Below are 23,225 nucleotides of genomic sequence, written 5' to 3' on the forward strand. Positions count from 1 at the left end.
AGAAAAATCTTAAACAAACAATCTAACCTTACAACTAAAGGAGCTAGAAAAAGGACAAGCAAAACCCAAAGTTAGTAGAAGGAAGAAAACAATAATGATTAGAGTGGAAATAAATGAAATAGAGACTAAAAAGACAATAGAAAATATCCATGAATCTAAGAGATAGTTCATTGAAAGGATAAACAAAATTGACAAACCTTTATCTAGATTCACTAAGGAAAAAAAGAGAGAAGGCTCATATAAATAAAATCAGAAATGAAACAGAAATTACAACATATAACACAGAAATACAAAGTATTATAAAAGAATACTATAAACAGCTATATGTCAACAAACTGGACAACCTAGAAGAAATGGATTATTTCATAGAAACATTCAACCATACAAGACTGAATTACAAAGAAACAGACATTCTGAATAGACTGATCACTAGTAAGGAGATTGAAACAATAATCAAAAACCTCCCCCAAAACAAAAGTCCAGGAACAGATGGCTTCATAGGAGAATTCTAGCAAACATTCAAAGAAGATTTAATACCTATCCTTCTCAAACTCTTCTAAAAATTGAAGAGGGAACATTTCTCAATTCATTTTATGTAGCCAACATTACCCCGATACCAAAACCAGACAAAGATACCACAAAAAAGAGAAAATTATAGGTCAATATCTCTGATGAACACAGATGCAAAAATTCTCAACAAAATATTAGCAAACTGAATAAAATCCATTAAAAGGATAATATGTCATGATCAAATGAGATTCATTTCAGGGATGCAAGGATGGTTTAAGATCCACAATTCAATCAATGTGATACATCACATTAACAAAAATGAAAGATAAAAAATCATATGAGTATCTCGATAGATGCAAAAGAGCAATTGATAAGATTCAACACCCATTTATGATGAACACTCTCAATAAAATGGGTATAGAAGGAACATACCTCAATAAAGGACAAATATGACAAACCCACATTGAGTAACTTCATACTCAATGGTGAAAAACTGAAAGCTATCCCTCTAAAATCAGGAACAAGACATGGATGCCCACTCTATGTCCCAATTCAACATAGTATTGGAAGTCCTAGCCAGAGCAATTAGGCGAGAAAAAGAAATAAAAGGTATCCAAATTGGAAGGGAAGAAGTAAAACTGTCACTATTTGTTAATTGCATGATTTTATATATAGAAAACCCTAAAGACTCCACCAAAAAATCTATTTGAAATAATAAATGAATATAGTAATGTTGCAGGGTACAAAATCAATATACAAAAATCTGTGTGTTTCTATACACTAACAACAAGCTAGCAGAAAGAGAAATTAAGAAAACAAACCCATTTATTGATACAATTGCAACAAAAAGAATAAAATACCTAGGAATAAATTTAAACAAGGAGGCAAAAGACCTGTACACTAATAAATATAAGACATCATTGAAAGAAATGGCAGAAGACACTAAGAAATGGAAATATCTGTGCTCATGGATTAGAAAAATTAACATTGTTACAATGTCCATATTACCTAAAACAATCTACAGATTCAATCAAATGCCTATCAAAACCACAATGACATTTTTCACAGAAATAAAACAAAAAATCCTAAAATTTATGCAATAACCAACGCCAAAGCAATCCTGATAAAAAAGAACAAAGCTGGAGATATCACACTCCCTGGTTTCAAATCATACTACAAAGCTACAGTAATCAAAACAGCATGGCATTGACAGAAAAATAAACACACAGATCAATGGAACAGAATTGAGACCCCAGATAAACCCACACATATATGGTCAATTAATTTATAACAAAGGAGCAAAGAACATACAATGAAGAAAGGATAGTCTCTTTAATAAATGGTGTTGGGAAAACTGTACAGCCACATGCAAAAGAATGAAACTAGACCACTATCTTACACCATACACAAAAGTCAACTTAAAATATATTAAAGACTTGAATGTAAGACCTGAAACAGTAAAACTCCTAGGAGAAAACATAGGCAGCATGCTCGTTTACATTGGTCTTAGCAGTATCTTTCTGGATGTCTCCTCAGGCAAGGGAAACAAAAGCAAAAAAGTAAACAAATGGAAATACACCAAACTAAAAATCATGTGCACAGCAAAGGAAACCATCACCAAAATAAAAAGACAACCTACCAAATGGGGGAAGATATTTGCAAATTATATGTCCAATAAGGGGTTAATATCTAAAATATATAAAGAACTCATACAGCTCAACAATAACAAAAAAATGAACAACCTAATTTAAAAAATGGGCATAGGAGCTGAATATAGACATTTTTCCAAAGGAGACATACAGATGGACAACAGGCAAATGAAAAGACATTCAGCATCACCAATTATTAGGGCAATGCAAATGAAAATCACAGTGAGATATCACCTCATACCTGTTAGGATGGCTATTACCAAAAAGGTTATAAATGACAATTGTTGGCAAGGATGTGTGGAAAAGGGAAACTTTGTGCACTGTTGGTGGGAATGTAAATTGGTGCAGCCACTATGGAAAACAGTATGGATATTCCTCAAACAATTAAAAATAACAACTACCACATGATCCAGCAATTCTACTTCTGGGTGTTTATCCCAAGAAAACAAAATCACTAATTTGAAAAACACCCTTATGTTTATCACAGCATTATTTACAATACCTAAGATATGGAAACAACCTAAGTACCCACTGATGATGAATGAATAAAGAAGACGGGATTTATACACACACACACACACACACACACATATACACACAATGGAATACTAGTCAACCATAAAAAAAGATTAAATCTTGCCATCTACAATGACATGGATGGACCTTGAGGGTATTACACTAAGTGAAATAAGTCAGACAGAGAAAGACAAATGCCATATGATTTCACTCATATGCGGAACATAAAAATTTTTTAAATGAACAAATACAAATAAATGAACAAATCAAACAAAACAAAAACTAAAACATAGATACAGAGAACAAAGTAGTGTTTACCAGAGGGGAGGGGGTGTAGGGGGAGGGCAAAATGGGTAAAGGGGGTCAATTGTATGGTGATGGATAGAAACTAAACTTTTGGTGGTTAGCATACTGTAGTATATACAGAAGTCAAAATATAATGGTATACACATGAAACATATAATGTTAAAACCAATGTTACCTCAATGAAAATTATTTTAATTATTAAAATTATTTTAGTTATTTAATTTAAAAATTTTAATCGAGAAAACAAATTTGGTAAGGATGTGGAGAAAGTGCAACCCTTGTGCATTGCTTGTGGGACCGTAAAATGGTGCAGCTGCTGCGGAAAACAGTTTGGCTGTTCCTCAAAAAATTAAAAATAGAATTAGTGTATGATCCATTAATTCCACTTCTGAGTATTTACCAAAAAGAACTGAAAGGAAAGGCTTGAACGGATTATTGTACACTCATGAACATAGCAGCATTATTCACAATGGCCAAAAGGTTGATGTAACCCTCAGTGTTGTCTATCAACATATGAATGGATAAATAAAAGGTGGTATATACAGACAATGGAATATTATTCAGCCTTAAAAAGATAGAAAATTCTGACACATGCTACAACATGGATAAATCTTGAAGACATTATGCTAAGTGAAAGAACTAGTCAGAAAATGACATTTTGTATGTTTACACTTATATGATTTACTAGTGTAGTCAGATTCATAGAAACAGAAAGTAGAATGGTGGTTTACAGGGGCTGAGGGAGAGGGGAATGCATAGTTGTTTAACGAATACAGAATTTCCGTTTGGAAAGATGAAAAATTTCTGGAGATGGATGGTGGTGATGTTTGTACAACAATGTTAATGAACTTAATGCCGCTGAACTGTACATTTACAACTAGTTAGAATGGTTAATTTTACCTTATGTTACCACAATTTTTTAAAATAAGTCACATTGTCCCAAAATACAAAAGTCAAAAAAAAAGAAAAGCTCTTTCTCCCTAACTTTTGAGATGCTTGCAGATCTCACGGTCAGAGAATTTTCCCTATGCAATAGTCTCTTTCCCCCCTCTTGGAAAAATCCTTACCTATAAAAAATAGTAATCAACTATGTAAAACAAAGATCATAATAACATATTTTAGGTTTTATGTCACATGTAGAAGTAGAACATAGCAATATTAGCATAAAGTTGGAGGCAAAAGAAATGAAAGTATAATATTGCATGGTTTTTATTTCATACATGAAGCAGTACAGTATTATTTAAAGGTTGATTATGATAAGTAACATTTTTTTAAAAACCTTCCAAGAAAGAACTCTTTCAGCTCAGATCACTTTACTGGGGAATTCTACCAAATATTTAAAGAAGAAATAATACCAATTTTTTACAAGCTTTTCTAGAAACTTGAAGAGGAGGTAATACTTCCCTACTCATTCTCTGAGGCCAGCAATACAATGGTACCAAAACCAAGCAATGATGTTTCAAGAAAAGAAAACTACAGACCAAATATTTCATGAATACAGATGCAAGCATTCTTATATATAAATATGATAATACATCATGTTCATGCACTATTTTAAGCACTTTAATTACTCAGAATAATCTTTATATGGTAGGTACTATTATTGGCTACATCTTATAGGTAACAACATCCACCTACAAGAAATTCAAATAACTTGCCCAAGGTCATAGTCTGAGAGCCTGGACAGACAAGAAATATTAGCCTTTCTAGTCTGCCCTCATCTGACTCCATGACAAGTACTGAAAAGTTCATGTTAACAGAAACTAACATCTTCCAAAACCTCCCCTCCCCAGGCTGTCCACTGAATATGTATTTTGCTACCACTGGGGACAACTTACTTATCTATCCAAGTAGCAACTCTTCATCCAACTATCAGTATCTGCTCAGATATACATAGAACATGCATTGAGTCTTTGCCATGGACATTGTTTTACATATTTAAAAACAAATACATGATAAATTTAAATAGTTGTATTTTAAAAATTTATATAGTTATAAATGGCTATATTTATAGTAGCAGGTTAGATTATAGGTGAAGTTTATATAGAGTGAATTCCTGCATATAAACCAACACAAATTTTACTTTTCCTTGAAAAAATTTTAAAAATAAATAAATAAATGGCTTAACTAGCCTATCACACTAAGCATCCATGCTAGGATCAAAGGGAAGTCTAGTCTTCTTGGGGTCTTAACACCCCTCATTGTAAAGACAGGGATTTTACTAGGGTGTGTGTGTGGCTTTAAAATAAACTTGCTTTCATGGGTAGAACTGCAAAATTTTCAGTGATATGCAGTTTATCAAGAGATAACCAAAGAATGTTCCAAGAGCATGCTAGTTGAGGTTTACTGTTGAAAAATGGCAGTATTTCTATATAAAAATGTGTAACTTTTTTCATTTAAAGTGAAAATTTTGTTTTCTATGTAATGAAATATGATCCAGAGACTATTTTTGAGGTATGTATAAATCATTTGTGTGCTGAATGAGTTAAAGCATTCTCAACAAGTTCAGATCTTTTTTTGCTCATAATGCTGAATTTTAAAATTTTTAACATATATTTGTACCTCTAGTTCTGGCCAAAATGCAATAGCCCCATTACTTCCTGGTTCTACCTCTTACAAATAAAAATCCAAAGATAAAACAAGCATAGGAAGATTCTGAAAGATGGAAATAAGAAAGCAGACTGCCTCAGAACCTCAGGACTTGAGGTACAAGACAGTGGTGAGGTCCCTGGGTTTTCCTTTTGCATGCCATATATCCCAGACAGAGTGCTGGAGAAACCTGCCATCTGGAAATGCCAACAGTTGCAGATAAAAATTTTTATTATAAAATTAAAAACAATGGTAAATGGGAGTGTTTCCTTAATTTCTCTTTCTGATTTTTCATTGTTAGTATATAGGAATGCAAGAGATTTCTGTGCATTAATTTTGTATCCTGCTACTTTACCAAATTCACTGATTAGCTCTAGTAGTTTTCTGGTGGCATCTTTAGGATTCTCTATATATAGTATCATGTCATCTGCAAACAGTGACAGTTTTACTTCTTCTTTTCCGATTTGGATTCCAGTTATTTCTTTTTCTTCTCTGATTGCCGTGGCTAAAACTTCCAAAACTATGTTGAATAATAGTGGTGAGAATGGGCACCTTTGTCTTGTCCCTGATCTTAGAGGAAATGGTCACAAAGCACCTAGCTGATCTCCCTGTGCTATGCGGCTGCTTCCCACTAGCTATCTATTTTATCTATTTTACATTTGGTAGTGTATATATGTCCATGCCACTCTCTCGCTTTGTCCCAGCTTACCCTTCCCCCTCCCCGTAACCTCAAGTCCATTCTCTAGTAGGTCTGTGTCTTTATTCCCGTCTTGCCCCTAGGTTCTTCATGACCTTTTTTCTTTTTTTTTTTTTAGATTCCATATATATGTGTTAGCATACGGTATCTGTTTTTCTCTTTCTGACTTACTTCACTCTGGAGAGTAAATCTTAAAAGTTCTCAATACAAGAAAAAAAATTATGTAACTATATGAGGTGATGGATGTTAACTAGAATTATTGTGGTGATCATTTCTCAATATATACAAATATCATATCATTTTGTTGTACACCTGAAACTAACAGAAAGTTGCACGTCAATTACACCTCAATAAAAAGTTAATTTTTAAAAAGTAATCAAAAATTTGCTTGAAAAAAGGAAAAAAACCTAAGAAAAGAAGTACAAGTATATAAAAGAGTCAAATAGAAATTATAGAACCAAAAAACATAATAACAGAACAAAAAATTCACTGGATGGGCTCAATAGTAGTGTAGAGATGACAGAAAATAGAATCAGTGAGCTTGTGGAGAGATCAATAAATTTTACTGAATCTAATGAACAGAACGTATATTCCTGAAAAAATGAAATGAGCAGAGTATAAAGGAATTGTTGAAGTCTAACAAAAAATCTAATATTCATATCACTGATGTCCCAGAAGGAGATGAGAAAGAATGTGGGGCTGAAAAAGTATTTCTATTAGTCAGGGTTCTCCAGAGAAACAGAACCAATAGGGTGTGTGTGTGTGTGTGTGTGTGTGTGTGTGTGTGTATGTGGCCTTATTATAAATAATTGCCTCACACGATTAGGAGGCTGACAAATTCAAAAAATGCAATGTTGGCTGGCAGGCTGGAAACACAGGAGAGCTGATGGCGCAGTTCCTGTCTGAAGGCCAGCAGGTGGAGACCTAGGAAAGCCAATGGTGCTTAAGAGGTCCAAAGACAATCTGCTGCAGAATTCCCTCTTGCTCTGGGAGGCCAGTTTTTTTGTTTTATTCAGGTTTTCAACTGATTTGGTGAGTCTTACCCACATTATGGATGACAATTTGCTTACTCAGAGTTCATTGATTTAAATGTTAATCTCATCCAAAAACACCCTCCAGGTTGACACATAAAATTAAGCATTACAGGTTCATCCCATGTCAACTTGGCACCTGTATGCATCTCCTTATACTTAATCTCCAAATAAAGACAATAACAAGGTCATCCTTCTACCTAACCTGATACAGCTATCCTGCCTACAACTGAAAATGCACTAACCTTTTCCTCAGAAAAAGATACAAACTTCTTGGGTGATGGTTACTCTTCTCCTTGATCACCCATACTTAAATACCATGATGTATTAGTTTCTGCTTTATAACAAAGGGAATCAGTTATACATATACATATGTTCCCATAACTCTTCCCTCTTATGTCTCCCTCCCTCCCACCCTCCCTATCCCACCTCTCTAGGTGGTCACAAACCACCGAGCTGATCTCCCTGTGCTATGCGGCTGCTTCCCACTAGCTAGCTATTTTACGTTTGGTAGTGTATATATGTTCATGCCACTCTCTCACTTTGTACCAGCTTACCCTTCCCCCTCCCTGTGTCCTCAAGTCCACTCTCTACATCTGCATCTTTACTCCTGTCCTACCCCTAGGTTCATTAGAACCTTTTTTTTTTTAGATTCCATATATATGTGTTAGCATACTGTATTTGTTTTTCTCTTTTTGACTTACTTCACTCTGTATGACAGACTCTAACTCCATCCACCTCACTACAAATACCTCCATTTCATTTCTTTTTATGGCTGAGTAATATTCCATTGTATATATGTGCCACATCTTCTTTATCCATTCATCTGTCGATGGACATTTGGGTTGCTTCCATGTCCCGGCTATTGTAAATAGAGCTGCAATGAACATTTTGGTACATGACTCTTTTTGACCTATGGTTTTCTCAGGGTATATGCCCAGTAGTGGGATTGCTGGGTCGTATGGTAGTTCTATTTGTAGTTTTTTAAGGAACCTCCATACTGTTCTCCATAGTGGCTGTATCAATTTACATTCCCACCAACAGTGCAAGAGTGTCCCCTTTTCTCCACACCCTCTCCAGCATTTATTGTTTCTAGATTTTTTGATGATGGCCATTCCAAGCGGTGTGAGATGATATCTCATTGTAGTTTTGATTTGCGTTTCTCTAATGATTAATGATGTCGAGCATTCTTTCTTGTGTTTGTTGGCAATCTGTATATCTTCTTTGGAGAAATGTCTGTTTAGGTCTTCTGCCCATTTTTGGATTGGGTTTTTTTTTTTTTTGATATTGAGCTGCATGAGCTGCTTGCAAATTTTGGAGATTAATCCTTTGTCAGTTGCTTCATTTGCAAATATTTTCTCCCATTCTGAGGGTTGTCTTGTAAAGCAATTATACTCCAATAAAGATGTTTTAAAAAAAAAGATTCACACACACACAATAAATAAATAAATAAATAAATAAATAAATAAATAAATAAATAAAATATTATTCAACCATGGGAAAAAAAAAAGAATAATACGACTGCATTAGGAGGTTATGGGTTGAATTATGCCCCACCCCCCCAAAAAAAATCTGTCAAAGTCCTAACCCCCAGTATCTCAGAATGTGACCTTATTTGGAAATAAGGTTTTTGCAAATGTAATCAAGTTAAAATAAGGTCAGGATGGGCCTTAATCTAATATGACTGATATTGTCATATGGAGAAATTTGGACACATAGACAGACACAGAGGGAAGAAACTGAGAAGACACCCAGAGATAAGGCCATGTGAAGACAGAGAATTTTAGTGATGTATCTACAAGCCAAGGGATGCCAAAGACCTCTGGCAAATCACCAAAAGCTAAGAAGAATCGAAGCCTCCCCTATAGGTTTTAGAGGGAGCATGGCCCTCCTAACACCTTCATTTTAGACTTCTAGCCTCCAGAATGGTGGGACAATGGAATTCTATTGTTCCAAGTCATCCAGTTTGTGACAATTTGTTATAGCAGCCCTAGGAAACTAATATAGGCATGTTACGCTTGCTACCAGGAGTAATAATGACAGATCTGGCTACATTTTTCTGTTGTTTTCTTGTCTCCACTCCTAGGCATTTAGTTGTAAGGCCAGAAGTCTTGTTTAGGGCCAGGTTGTTGAATCTGTGGTTGAAAACCAAACTCTCATTTGCCTATATTTCTCTGTCCTGTGCATTTTTACCACACCCCTAAGGATATTTTCTAAGAATAACTGTGAATTCATAAGACCATATGGCAGTAACCAGACATAATCAGAAGGGGCGACAAAATATACATTTTATAGCAGCTTTTGGTATTCCAGCCAGATTCCCTAGAGCCAGCAGATCTCCCATGTAGACGGAAGGACGGTTTGGAATACATTTATATAAAAGCTCTCCCCTGTAGGCAAATTCAAACTTAGTGTGTAACTGTCCTGATTTTTTGCTCAAAACCCATGGAGTTTAGGTAGCATTCCACTGAACTATGGCCATGACGATCTTGGTCTTCCAAATAAAATGAGACTGGTTTCTGCTCAAAAAAAAAAAAAAATACCATGATGTAAAATTAAAAACATTTAAATATTATCATATGAAGTTAATACATCTTGTGTCATATGATAAGCAGGTAAGAAAGGAAAGAAAAAAGATACATGCTTATTTTATGTATATATACACAAAAACATATTCATAACAAAATAAGGAGAAAATACTCATGACAATTACAGTCCCCATTTCTGTAACTGGTCACATGGCTGTAGTTGGTATTTGCAACTTCCTTCTTCTACTACCCATTCCATATTCCCTATGCCTTCAGCAGACATCTCAGCTGGTCATGGTTATTTACATGGTGGGGTGACCCAAACTTTTGTTCCTGAAGGGTCTGGGCCATTAGCAATCCTGTCTGAATTGGGTTTTTGTAATTCTTCATTGTCCTTAATCACAGGGTGTGGAAATACTAAAGGATCTCCTGTGTTGCAGACATGCTCTTTCTTTTTTTTTTTTTCTTTTTCTTTTTTTTTTTTTGCTATTTTTTTTAACATCTTTATTGGAGTATAATTGCTTTACAATGGTGTGTTAGTTTCTGCTGTAAAACAAAGTGAATCAGCTATACATAAACATATATCCCCATATCTCCTCCCTCTTGCGTCTCCCTCCCACCCTCCCTATCCCACCCCTCTAGGTGGTCACAAAGCACCAAGCTGATCTCCCTGTGCTATGCGGCTGCTTCCCACTAACTAAAGTTGCAGATATAGAGAATGGACTTGAGGACACGGGGAAGGGGAAGGGGAAGCTGGGATGAAGCGAGAGAGTGGCATGGACATATATACACTACCAAATGCAAAATAGACATGCTCTTTCTTACCTCCGTTATAGAGTAGTGGTCCAATGTCCCCTTGGTAGTCGGGATCAGCCCAGCCAGCACAGTAACTCCCTTCTTTACATTGATTCAGAAGCACAAAAAGATCAAAGTGGTGGCAGCAGTCTTAACTTACAGGTCAGAGGAATCATTGTTGGGTCTCCTGGTGGAAGCATTCTTCCCTTTGGAACTAAGGCCTTTAGGCCAGCTGAGCATAAGGTCACAGGAACAGGAAGCAAAAATTTTACTAGTGGGTCACTAGGGGTAACAATGTGTGTTGCCACTCCCATTTCCACATCCTTATTCCTGAACCCATGAATCCTGGCTATGGGATAAACAGCACCACATATTGGACTCTTATTCAGAGCATATACAGCCTTCTTGAGAAACTTGCCTTAGCTCTGCAACGTATTGCCACTTAGCTGGAGTTGTAACTGAGTCATTCCACTGTTCTATCAAAATAGAACAGCACGGTGTGAAACATGGTAAGACCAGTGAATTCCACGAGCATGGGCCCATTGCTGCACTTCATTTGCTATAAAGTTACTAACTTAATCAGAAGCACAAGCATTGTTACGTAGAATACCATGACAGTGGATAAGTAATTCTGTAAGCCCACATATGATAGTTTTGGGAGAAGCACAGCATGCAGGGAATGTAAATCCATATCCAGAGTAAGCACCTCTTCTGGTAAGAACAAAACACTGCTCCTCCCATGATAGAAGGGGTCCCATTTAATCAACTTGCCACCAGGTCGCTGACTGGTCACCCTAGGGAATGGTGCCATATTGGGGACCATTGGTCTCTGCTTCTGGCAGACTGAGCACTCAGCAGTGGCTGCAGCCTGGTCAGCCTTGGTGAGTGGAAGTGCATGTGGCTGGGACCATGCATAATGTCCATCCCTCACACCATGGTCACTTTGTTCATGAGCCCAATAAACAATGACAGGGAGTATGGTGTGGCTGGTGAAGGAGGCTGACTGGTATTTAGAGCATGTGTCAGTGGATTATTAAAATCATCCTTTGCTGAGGTCACCCTTAAGAGGACATGGACAAGGGACACAAATAATTTTGTATTTTTTGCCCATTCAGAGAGGTCTATTCACATACCTCTTCCCCAAATTTCCTTGTCAACAATTTTCTATGTTCTTTCTAAATCCCTGACCATCCAGCCAAACCTCTGGCCATAGCCCATGAATTGGGATATAATCACATATCTGACCATCTCGCCTTCAAGCCAAATGAACAACGAGATGCACTGCTCTAAGTTCTGTCTACTGGAGGATCCTCAAAAACATTAAAAAATAGAACTACCATATGATCCAGCAATTCCATTTCTGGCTGTATACCCAAAGGAAATGAAAACAGGATATCAAAGAGATATATGTACTCCCATCTTTGTAGTAGCATTATTCACAATAGCCAAGATATGGAAACAACCTAGGTATCCATCAATGGATGAATGGATAAAGAAGATGTGAGATGTGTGTCTGCTATATACATAATGGAATATTATTCAGCGATGAGAAAGAAGAAAATTCTGCCATTTGTGACAACATGGATGGGCTTTGAGGACATTATGCTAAGTGAGATAAATCAGACAACGACAAATGCTGTATGCTGTCACTTACATGTGCAATCTAAAAAGGCCAAACTCATAAAAACATAGGGTAAAATGTTGGTTATCAGGGGTTGGGTAGTGGGGAGAATGAGAGAGATGTTGTTTAAGGGTACAAACTTGCAACTAGTAGGTAAATAAGTTTTGGAGATTAAATACACAGTGTAGTGAATATAGACAACAATATTGTGTTATAATCATCTAACTTGCTAAGAGACTAGATCTTATTTATTCCCACCACAAAAAAGAAATGATAATTAGGTGATGGTATAGAGGTGTTAACTATTGCTACAATGGCAGTCGTATTATATTATATAAATGTATCAAATCACCATGTTGTACACTTGAAATGTACAGTTATATGTCAAATAAATTTCAACTTTTTAAAAAACTGAAGGAAAAACCAAACCTCTAAGCAAGCTAAGAATAGAGGGGATGATTACCTGAACTTGGTAAAGAGCATCTACAAAAAAACTACTTCCAACAAAATAGTTAATGAAGAAAGACTGAATGCTTTCCCTCTAAGATTGAAAAGGAGACAAAGATTTTTGCCCTCGCCACTTTTATTCAACATAATACTGGAATTCTAGGTAGTGCAATAAGGCAAGATAAAGAAAACATTATAAAAATTAGAAGGAAAAATAAAACTGTCTCTATTTGCAGATGACATGATGGTCTATGTGTAAAATTCCAAGGAATCTACCAAAAAGTCCGACTATTTAGTTATAAGTGAGGTCAGCCATGTCACAGTATAAAAGATCAATGCATTAAAATCTATCCCATTTCTTTATACTGACAATGAACCTGTGGAAACCAAATTAAAAATACAATACCATTTACAATTACGCCAAAGAAAATGAATTACTTAGTTCTATGGCCTGAATTGTGTCCCCACCCAAATTCATATGTTGAAGCCCTAAGCCCCAATGTGACTGTATTTGGTGATAAGGCTTTTAGGAAGTAATTAAGGTTAAATGAGTTCAAAAAGTCAGAGTCCTAATCCAGTAAGATTCGTGGCCTTAAAAGAAGAGGAAGAGATCTCCCCCTTCCCCTTCACATGCATGCACTGAGGAAATGCAATGTAAGCACTTGAAGAGAACTCTAACCAGAACCTGACCATGCTGACATCCTGATCTTGGACTTCCAGCATTCAGAACTGTGAGAAAATAAATTTCTGTTGTTTAAGCCACCCAGTCAATGGTAATTTGTCATGGCAGCCCAAACAGACTAAGATACTTAGGTATGTATTTAACAAAACATGTACAGGATTTTTATGCTGAACATTAAAATACACTGATGAAAATAATCAAAGAATAACTAAATAAATGGAGAGGCATACCATGTTCAGAAATTGTAAGACTCAACATAGTAAAGATATCAATTCTCCCCAAATTGATCTGTAGGTTTAATGCAATTCAATATCAAAATTCCAGCAAGGTTTTTGTAGACATAGAGAAGCTTATTTATCAGCTCCATGCTTTCTTTGCAATGACTTAGAGGGGTGGGACAGGGAGGGTGGGAGGGAGGTTCAAGAGGGAGGGGATATGGGGATATATGTATGCATATGGCTGATTCACTTTGTTATACAGCAGAAGCTAACACAGCATTGTGAAGCAATTATACTCCAATAAAGATGTATAAAAAAAATAAAAGCCATCTCCCTCCAGGTTCTAAAAAAATAAAAATAAGAAAATAAATCATCTAATTCTCAGGCTCTTTTTTGGAGAAGAAAAAAATTTGTATGGAAGAGTTGCCTGGTGGTCCAGCGGTTAAGACTCCGTGCTCCTACTGCAGGGGGCGCAGGTTTGACCCCTGGTTGAGGAACTAAGATCCTGCATGCTGCGTGGTGTGGCAAAAAAAAAAAAAAAAATTGTATGGAAAGGCACAGGCCTTAGAATAGCATAAATCATCTTGAAAAAGAAGAATAAAGTGCAAAGAATTAGTCTATCTGATATGAAGCCACACTATATAGCTACAATACTTAATACTGTGTGGTATTAGTGTGAGTATAGACACATAGATCAATAGAACAGGATAGAGAACCAAGAAATAGACCCACACAAATATGTTCATCTGGTTTTTGACAGTGGTGCAAGAACAGTTCAATAGAGGAAGGATAGTTTTTCCATAACCTTTTCAAGAAATGGTGCTAAAAAATAAAAAAAAATATTTTTAATAAAATAAAATAAAATAGTTTTAGAAAAAGAAATGGTGCTGAAGTCATTGGACATCCATAGACAAAAAAAAAAAAAAAATAAGAAACCTTAACCTAAACCTAACACTTCATATAAAAATTAAAGCAAATCACAGACTTAAATATAAAACTTTAAAACTTTGAGGACAAAACTTAAGAAAATCTTTGGGGTTTAGGGTCAAAGAGTTCTGAGGCCTGACAGCAAATCATGATCAATAAAAGAGAAATTGATAAATTGGATGTCATGAAAATCCAAACCTTTTGCTCTGCAAAGCACATTGTAAACAGGATGAAAAAATCAGAACAGACTAGAAGAAAATATTTGTAAACCACATATCCAACAAAAAACTATCTAGAATATATAAATAACTCTTAAAACTCAACAGTAAAAGTGCACAACAAAAATATCCCAACCAAAAAAAAAAAAAAAAAAAAATATCCCAACCAAACCCAATTAGAAAATGGACAAAGACATGAGGATACACAGATGGCATATAAGCACATGAAAAGATGTCCAATATCATTAACCATGAGGAAGATGCAAGTGAAAACCACAATGAGATATCACTACACACCTATCAGAATGGCTAAAATAAAAATTAATGACAACACTAAACACTGGGGAGAATATGGAGACATCATCGGATCACATGCATTGCTGGTAAAATTGTAAAATTGTACAGCCACTCTGGAAAGTAGTTTGGCAGTTTCTTATAAAACTAAATATACAACTACCATACACCCCAGCAAATGAACTCTTTATCTTAAAGAAAAGAAAACTTATGTTCATACAGAAACCTGTACATAGTGTCCATAGAAGATTTATTTGTGATAACTAAAAAATGGAAACATCCCAGATGTCTTTCAGCAGGTAAATTTTTAAACAAACTGTATAAAACAGACACCATGGAATACTGCTCAGCAATAAAAAGAATGAACTATTGATACTCCCAACAACTTGGACGTTACCCAGAGTATTATGCTGAGTGAATAAAAGCCAATCTCAAATAGCTACATATTGTTTGATTTCATTTATATCAAATTTTGGAAATGACAAAATTTAGAAACATTAAACAGATTTATCATACCAGTGGTTAATAATTGTGATGATGGGATAATTACCTATATATGTGATAGAATTGCATAGAACTTGTTTTGTGCTGGTCTCAACCTATCAATAATCAATGTTGTGGCTGGACTGGCCCTTGTGGTTCTTATTATAATCACAAGACACATGCAGCAATAACCATCAAGAAACTTTGAAAAAGAGGTTTATTACTTACAGGTCCTGGAAATGACATAGCACACCTGGGGCCACACAGCAAGGTCACAGGTAGAGAGAGAGGGCAAGATCTGGGGTTCTGCTTTTAGAGGTCTAGAGTGGGGGGCCTTGTGTTTTATGGGCTCCCTCTTGTCGATGGAAGAAAAACACACAACCTAAAAGTCATGAGTTATGTTTTACTCAGGGAACTTACTGAGGACTATTGCCTGGGAGACAGCCTCTCAACTCTGAGGAAGTGTTCTGAAGAGGTAAAGGAGGAGCCGGGATATATAGGAGTTTTTGCTGAAAAAAAAATATAGTCGAACATCAGAAGATTACTGCTAATCACAAAAACAGACATCTCAAGTTGATTTTAGTGTTTTTCTATGTAGGGGAAGATGCAAGAAACTGGGGTCACTGAAATGTTTCCTTAGATATATATGCATCTTAACTACCTAGGGTCAGTATCCTGGTTTTCTCCATCCTGAATTCCCCTCAGTGTGCACCATTGCGGAGGTGGGGGGGGGGGGTTGGCTGCAGTGGCTGATGGCTTGGTCGTGGGCAACATTTGTTGTTTACTGAAATGGCAAGAAACATTTTTTTGTCTGCACTTTATATTGGTGAATTTAAAACATAAGAGTGGGAATTTAAAGGTCGGGAAGAAAAAAAGACAAGCGGCCCAAACGGTCAGCTATAAAAATCATCCAAGATCTCTGAAAGGAGTTTGGGGTGACTGTGGGGTTCAGCCAGGTTCTTTATGTGGTCACATAGGTGGCAATTGTGTTTATTGAGATAGCCACCTTTGTAGTGGATGCCTAGACAATCAAAGCTTAAGTCAGGTACTTGCATTACAAAAAGAAAAGCCAACTGTCAGGCTTATACTATAGGACTATCAATAAATACACACACACACACACACACACACACACACACAAGAGAGTATACATAAAACTGGGGAAATCTGATGGATTTCATCAATAAAAATATCCTAGTTGTTATACTATAGTTTTGCAAAATGCTATCATTGGGGGAAATTGGGTAAGGGGTACAAGGAATCTTTCCATGTTATATATTACAACTGTATGCATACCCACAATTACCACAATAAAAAGTTCAGTAATAAAAAGCGTGTCATGATGTACCCAGGCATTGTTCTGAATACAATGCTCCACTAAAAGAAACCAGAGCTCTTTGTAGAAATGTGTAATTCCAGGGCCAGGATAGTAAAAGTCCAAGGAGAGCCTGGGGCATCTAGTTGATTTGGAAAACAAGGAAGTGCTCAAAGATTAATGAGTAAATGCAAAAGGATACAGGAAGGAGCTTGTTTGAAAGGGTTCCCGTGGGCCAAAGTTGGGACAATTTAAACTTTAAAAAATTGACTGTAAATTACTGAATAAATAAAAATCCATGAGTCCAAAATAATACCCAGAGGAAAACAGAGAAAGAGACAGAGAGAGGGAATAATTTTCAGTAATTGGAAATAACTATTACTGCTACCCTTTTTAAATTTTTATTTTATTGAAGAATAGTTGATTTACAATATTGTGTTAGCTTCAGCGTACAACAAAGTGATTCATTTATACATATTTTCTGGTTCTTTTCCATTATAGATTATTACAAGATATTGAATATAGTTCCCTGTGCTATACACTAAATCCTTGTTGTTTATTTTATGTATAGTGGTGTGTATCTGTTCATCCCGAACTCTTAATTTATCCCTCCTCCCCCTTCCCTTTTGGTAACCGTAAGATTGTTTTCTGTGTCTGTGAGTCTGTTTCTGTTTGGTAAATAAGTTTATTTGTATTATTTTTTAGGTTCTATATATAAGTGATATCATATATTTGTCTTTCTCTGTCTAGCTTACTTCACTCAGTATGATAATCTCTAGGTCCATCCATGTTGCTGCAAATGGCATTATTTCATTCTTTTTTATGGCCAAATAAAATTCTATTGTGTATATATATACACCACATCTTGTTTACCCATTCATCTGTCGATGGACATTTAGGTTGCTTCCATGCCTTGGCTACTGTTAATAGTGCTGCTATGACATTGGGGTGCATGTATCTTTTCGAATTAGAATATTACTCCTACTCTTTACCTATAATTGTCAGTTTGCAGAGTAAAGAATAAAGTACATACCCTGCCTTTAAAGGAGAAATAGTCCATCTGCAGTTGATGAGAGAAAGCTCATCTTTACGGATGAATGAAAGCTAATAAAAGTAGAAGAAAATTTAGAATCAGAAAATCACTATTTTGTAATTTAACAATAAAATAATTGGTTCAATCAAAGGTTATCAATGGATTCTTAAACCATTAGGCAAAAGGTTGGAAAGGAACAAGATAGTTACACAGTGTCAAAATAACACCTCTCAGATTACTTGTTTATCGCAAAGGAAAAACTGTACCTTCACAACGGAGAAACCTGGCAATCATCATTTTAATGAAGAGTAACATTTAGTGTCATTACTACTGGGACAACTTGACATTATGAACCTCTGATGTGATGCAGTATGATGTATGCAACAACATCTGCCAAAACAACATACTTGCCAAAATGTGTAACTTGAATCTAATCAAACCTTTAGCCCTGAGTTTTAGCTGTATAGGAAATATATTGGGTAGAAGAACAATCTAAATGACATCACAAGGAAGCAATCAGGTAAAATCAGCAGGTAACAGACCTGGTCTGTTAAAAAAAAAAAATCAGTATCATGGAGAGAAAAATGGGTGGTGAGATTGTTCTAGATTAAACACACTAAAAAGACATAACCAAATTTTTTTTTCATAACCAAATTTAATGTGTGGTTTTTAATAGATCCTGTGTTGAGGGGGGAAATTTTAAAAACACATTTAGGAAACAATTTGGAAATTTAAAATATATACTGGTGTTACTGAGTCCAAGCTTGTGCGGCTCACCGCACGACAGGCCAATACATTGAGAGATGAGTTGTTGGGTGGGGCAAAGAATAGCAGCTTTATTCGGAAAGCCAGCAGACCAAGAAGAGGGTGGACTAGTGTCCCAAAGAAACACCTTCCCTGAGTTAAAATTCAGGCTTCTTTTATACTAAAAGGGGAGGGGGTAAAGCCCTGGTTCCAGCCAGACTCCGGAGGGGATGTGTTAATTTGTTCCTTTGTACAGCCATTCACAGGTGGGCCTGGTCAGGACATTTCCTATGAGCTAAACAAAAGTATTTTAGCTTAACACTCATTACCTGGGAGGCAGGGTTCCCAGAGATGGGCCATTATGTATAATTTAAGCTTTTTAGGCAACATCCCTTTAGTGATTAACTTGTAATAGACTACAAAAGGTCTTCCCTATTACGCTGGAAGTTAGATGAAATTAGGAAATTATCATTGACTTATAGGTGTGATAATGATATTGTGGCTATAAATTATGTCTTTATTCCTAGGCCAGGAGTGCTGAAGTACTGAGAGACGAAATGGCACTGATACGTGTATCTTACTTAAAAATGTTTTTGAAAAACTACATACATATATGCATGCATATAGATATGTGTATATGACAAAATGTTAAGAATGACTGAATTTAGATTGCGGGTGGATTTGTGCATCTCTGCTTGCAGCCAATATGTGTAGATGTCACTACTTAATTCAGGAAGCAATTTTTTGAAGACTCCTCACTGCTTAACTGCTACACCTCAGGGAATAGGATCTGTGTTCATTTTGTGGGGTCTCTCCTCTGGCCATGCCCAATGATCACATCAATCTCCAGAGAACGGTTCAGCTTCCTATCTATGCTTCCCAGAGCTGTTAATTTGTTCTTGGTACAGATGGACAAATTAATGTATTGTTTCTTCTTTTACTTCCTGTTCTTAGAGAACGAATTTAAGTAAGTGACTTTTCGTCCTGTATTGAGGTTAACATCCAGTTTCTCTGTGGATCCACTGGTGTGTTGTAACACACTACTGTGGGTCATCACCTTTACTACTCCCAACTTTAGCACAACTACTCACACTACACACTCTCATCCCTGAAAGTCTTTTTGTATGCCTCAGTTTGACTCTACTAGGTGAACAATGCTTATTTTGAACTATTCTGCCTGCTGCTGCCTGCTAGCTAAAAGGTCTTCAGTATTTTCAGTGTTTCAGTATTTTAAGATTAGGCTGCTGATTTACATCGACAATAGAAAACAGTAGTTAGAAGAAGGAGCAGCTGATAGGCTCAGCTAGAATTGCAGGCCAGTAAAGGCTGTTTCATAGGGTCAAGGGAAGGGTCTCTTCACAGCACAAGTGGTCAATCAGGCTGATGCAATGAGGCTGCTCAGTAACTTACTGGGAAACCAGGGGCGGTGGGCACACACTTGAAGGCTGCAGGCACTTTGGGCAGAGTGAGGAGCAGCGCGGACGTTCAGCCGCGGGTCCGAAAGGAAACCGGGGACCCTGCCGCCGCCTGCGCAGCCGTCCGGTCAGGGACACGCGGTGCCCACCTATCCAAATCCGGGTGGGGAGCCACGCGGCGGGGAGGAGGCCAGCGGCGGCCAGGTGGGATGCGGTCAGGATTCAGCAGAAGCGCTGGTGGCGGCGGGCCCGGGAGGCGGGCTCCAAAGGCGTGCCGCAAGCCCCGAAGCTGCCGGCGCCCTCCGTGTCCCCCTCAACGAGATACACCTGGGCGTGCAGCCAGAGCGCTGGAGACATTGGGGAAGCTGTGAGGCCTCAGCTGCATGCATACGGCCAAGTTTGTTGGACACCTTCGAGTCCCCAGGCCTGGTGAACTACACTGGGGGTGAACCACTGCCGCACGGTTAAATTTGAGCCTGGGCCCCTGCAAACCTGTGAGTTCTGGATTGCAGCTGCAGGCTGTGCAGGAAGAAGCAGCACCCACACTTCCTCGTCCCGGTCTCGTGCTTCATGCTCTTCCTGGGCGCCAGGAGCATCATGACGTACCGATCCCGCACCCACCCAGCTCTGCAGAGCTTCTGCGGCAGGTGCGGGGTGCGGACTTTCCACGCGTTAGTCTCTCACCCCAGAGTTTACGGCGTCGCCTCACACTTCCTGGGCGCGGGCACGCACTGCCTGGACGCGAGCACCGTGCGCAGCGTGGTCGTCGAGGAGCTCAACAGTGGCGACTGTGGGGGAGGGGGTCATGAAGGAGCACAAAGCCGTCCAGACTGGGTCCACCAAGTGAGCCCCTGCCTCTCTCCCCGAAGAGGGGCAGGCACTGGGCCCGCAACACGCCTGAAACACGAGGGAACCACCTCAGTGCTTGTCAAGGACAGTGTGTGAAGGAGGTCTGTTTCTGGACTGGCGAACCCGTGATGTCGCGCCAAGTTTCTACTCCTGCCCTGCCAGTGTTTTCCAATGGACTTGCTCATAATGACAGTAAAAACAAAAAACCTGAGCACACATTTGTCTGGGTACAACGATAATGATCATTTTCCAGTCCAATCAACAAGTAGTGGCTCTACTTTTTCAAGTCATCTTTTACATCACCCAGTTCTCACAAATCATTTGCCGATTGTTCATATGTACTGTACGGTTATGGCGCTATTGTGAACAGGATTGTTTTTAGCAGTTGCATCTGGTACATAGGACCACTACATCCAGACGGTTTCCTAAACATTTTTAGGACGTTTTCTATTGCTTATCCCTGTGTGTGTTTCAGGTCGGCACTCACATTTTCGCTACTTAGACATAGGTGTTATTTTCAGCTACATTGTTTATTTAATGTATTTTTATATACTATGTTTAAGATTTATTAGTATTACATACCTCATTGTGCTTATTTTTCAAATGATGCTGTCATTTTGCTTGGTTTTGTTTTGGAATCTGTCTCTGGGTAGGGGGACAGGGAGACAGAAGAGTGAGAGAGGTATCTGTGTACTCTATCCCTGTTTGATGTTCTGAAATTCCTGTCTTGTACATGTGTTAAGTATTCAGAAATAAATACTTAATAAGTAGAAAATATGTATTACTATGTTGTTTATGACAAAATCAGCATTAATTTATAAGTAATTTCTTGATACTGGAGATTTTTATCAAACAATAGGTGGTCTGCGTCTTTTCATGCCAAACGATATGTATAAACATCATCACTTAATGGCTTCATAGAATTTTAAAATATGGCTCTTCCATAACTTATTTAACCAACTTCTGATGGATGTTTAGTTTTTTTCCAGCTTTTCACTAAGGTAATAATATTTCATAGGAGTAAAGTTCCAATAAATATCTTCAGTGTTCTAGCACTTGGGTAAAAGGGTCTGGAGTTCTTTCAATTTGTCATTTTCTTGCTGTTTCTCTTCTGTACATATGTTTCATTAGATGGGCATACAATATGCATTGAATTGCTTAACTTATCAACAAAATTAAAACCCAACTCAGGGGAATTCCCTGGTGGTCCAGTGGTTAGGACTCCTTGCTTTCACTGCCGAGGGCCCGGGTTCGATCCCTGGTCAGGCAGCTAAGATCCTACAAGCTGCACATGGTGCAGCCAAAAAATATAATAATAATAATAATAAAAGCATTTAAATGTATTTTTTAAATAAATAAACAAATAAAATCCAACTAAGTAGATATGTTTCCATGTATAATTGTGAGTAACATGACTGTACCATCACACAGAGAAGCTATCATCCTTCAATCCCTACCCCTCATTTTTCCATCATCCCCCACCCCAAACTGGAGGGAGGGAATTTATGACCCGGTTTCTCTAACATGTCCCCCTACTCCGCAAGCTTCCTCCTTTGTTATTTGGAATAGCTTGTCCCTTCACCATCTAGAGGTTGAGCTGAGCTAGAAGAGGTAGAAAGGGAGGGAGAACATTAACTTACATATATGCCCCAGGAGATTCCATCATCTTGGTGGTCAGAAAATACTAAATTGCACTTAGAGTTACACCTATATGACATTCCATTGCATGGATGGGATCCAGAGAGAGAAAGAAAAAAAAAATGGTTCAAGACTTCATGCTTCTATCATGTTAGTGTTTTTGTACAAAGAAATGTGTATATATGATTTTTCTCTTTTCCTCAGAGTGACTTTTCTTTCAAAGTGAATGTTGACTATTTTCTGCTTCTCTATGCCGTGTGCAAATCATTCATGAGTTTATTTGGTTAAAACCCATGTTCAGGAGTTTCAGACAGCATTGTTAAGCTGGCATACAATGTATGTGTCCTGGGCTGGTGTGAGAATGCAAGTCGAGAACTGTTGTGCTGGTGAAAAGGGATGAGAGAAAGTGCTAGAACCTGACACTGGACCAGCTGTTGGGGCAAGGGGATGACCTCCCAGGTGTTTGGGGATGGGGAATTGGAGGGAAAGAGAAGCGATAAGCAGCTTAGACCCAGTGGGGAAAGGACAGAGGTGTTCAAGGGAGTCTTTAAAGGGTCTTGCACAGGCTGTGTGATTTCAATGTTTTTCCCCCTGCCTCCGAAGAAGTCCTCAATATTTCTTCATGTGTTAGCTGTCTTCTCTTCTACTGCACAAAAAATAGAATACACTTTAAAATTGTATATGAGATGTTCATCCATGTACCATTAAAGTCATTGCGGA

At 37.5% G+C, this 23,225-nt stretch overlaps 1 pseudogene; it reads left to right on the forward strand.

Annotated features, from left to right (window-relative positions):
- Nucleotides 1-20,919, forward strand: part of LOC114237080 (centromere protein V-like protein 3) — a 46,841-nt pseudogene extending 25,922 nt beyond the window's left edge.
- Nucleotides 20,920-23,225: the final 2,306 nt, after the last annotated feature.

Source organism: Balaenoptera acutorostrata, chromosome X (genome assembly GCF_949987535.1).
Source record: "Balaenoptera acutorostrata chromosome X, mBalAcu1.1, whole genome shotgun sequence".
Lineage (NCBI taxonomy): Eukaryota > Metazoa > Chordata > Mammalia > Artiodactyla > Balaenopteridae > Balaenoptera > Balaenoptera acutorostrata.